The 1,643-nt window shown below is 41.7% G+C and overlaps 1 non-coding gene across 1 annotated transcript; it reads right to left on the bottom strand.

The window, feature by feature from the left end:
* Positions 1 to 1,219: 1,219 nt before the first annotated feature.
* TRNAS-UGA (transfer RNA serine (anticodon UGA)) lies at positions 1,220 to 1,301 on the bottom strand. The gene has a single exon. It is a non-coding gene; the product is annotated as a tRNA-Ser (tRNA).
* Positions 1,302 to 1,643: the final 342 nt, after the last annotated feature.

Genomic DNA, 1,643 nt, shown 5'->3' with positions numbered 1-1,643 from the left:
AGTCATGTTACACAGTTCAAGGAAATGAGATATAAATAGGGTTTTTGTCTCTTCCCTTTCTAGCTGAATACAGATGTGAGGTCTGGAGGTCTGGCAATCATCTTAGGACAATGAGACAACATGCTTGGAATGAGGCCTGTGCATTAAGAATGGCAGAGCAGAGGGACTTCCCTGGCAGTCCACTAGTTAAGATTGGTCCTTCCAAGGCAGGGGGCATGGTTCCCCTGGTTGGAGAGCTAAGATCCCACATGTGCCATGTGGACAAAAAGTAAAAATGGCAGAAAAGAAAGCTGGAAAGAGCACTGTTCCATTGTTCCATTGGAGAGTTAACTGTTCCCAGATTTCTTGAGACAAACCGAGGAGACAAAGAACCGCCCCCTTAGCGTGTCAAAACCATTTATGTGTTTAAGCCGCTAGAGTTGGTCCTTTTATTATTAAAATAAAAAACACCGGATAAATACACACATTTTAGAAAACTAAGTTAAACAAAAAACTATCTGTTAGGACAATTAAAATTAAAATCCCTCCGAATTCCACCATCCAGAGATAATAATTACTGCCAACATTTTGGTTCTTTCTTTCCAGCCCCCATTCATTTTTTTTCCTGCCATTCTTGCCACATAAATGATTATATAAAAGAATTGTTTAACAAAAATGTGATAATAATATATATTGTCTTTCCACCTGTCCAACTTTTTGCATTTGGAAATATATTGGGAAAGTCTTCCCATGTCTGTAATATCATTTAGTGGCGTTCCATCGTACGGATCTACCTATTCTACTTTAGAAGTTGAACTTTTAGAAGTTTGTATTTCACACCACTTTTAGATGTTGTGAGATGAAGGTGAAGGTGATTCTGGGATGGAAGGAGAGATAGTATTAGGTTTGCCATCAGTTTTAATGAGATAATAGGTTGTTCAGGCTATGATAGCCCGAAAATTCTCACCAATATTTATCTTCATTTTATTTTTATTCTGCGAACGAGGAACAAGTTTCTGAAAGATTAGCTTGCTGTTTAGGATAAAGGAACACTATTTCCATTAGTTTGAACAGCGGCATGTTCACAACACTGACACGCTTTTCCTTGACACGTTTAATTTCTTTGTAGTCAGACCATTTAGCCGGCAGATACCGGAAACTCAGCTGAAGAATGCGGATTATCGTTTGATGGGATTTATTAGAAATAGGTGAAAAAAAAAAGAGTAAAGCCAACCGCTTCCGCAGCGAGCAGGGTTCGAACCTGCGCGGGGAGACCCCATTGGATTTCAAGTCCAACGCCTTAACCACTCGGCCATCGCTGCTACGGCAAGAAAGGAAAGGCGGAGACACTTTAGTGTTAACACGGAGCACATGCGCACCCGACACGCTAGTGGGCGGGGCCAACAATCTTCCGGAGGTTAGTTGTGAGAGGCGGCCGGGGTTATTGCTCAAGTTGCAGGAGCGACCTCCTTAACGCGAAGAAATAATAAAATCTCCCTTAAGTAGTTTAAGTAAACGCCTTTAAGGGAGGATCTTAGAAACCCTTCCCTTCCATGCGCTTGGAAAACCGAAAATCGCCACCCTGCTTAGCTTCTGGTCTCAGATCTGCTGTTTGCCCTCCCGCTTCCTCATTAGGTCACAGAGAGAGATTTGAAACAAATAAC

This window comes from Moschus berezovskii, chromosome 12 (genome assembly GCF_049115385.1).
Source record: "Moschus berezovskii isolate FMDL1 chromosome 12, NW_MosBer_1.0, whole genome shotgun sequence".
Classification (NCBI taxonomy): domain Eukaryota; kingdom Metazoa; phylum Chordata; class Mammalia; order Artiodactyla; family Moschidae; genus Moschus; species Moschus berezovskii.
This window is presented reverse-complemented; position numbering and strand designations above follow the sequence as displayed.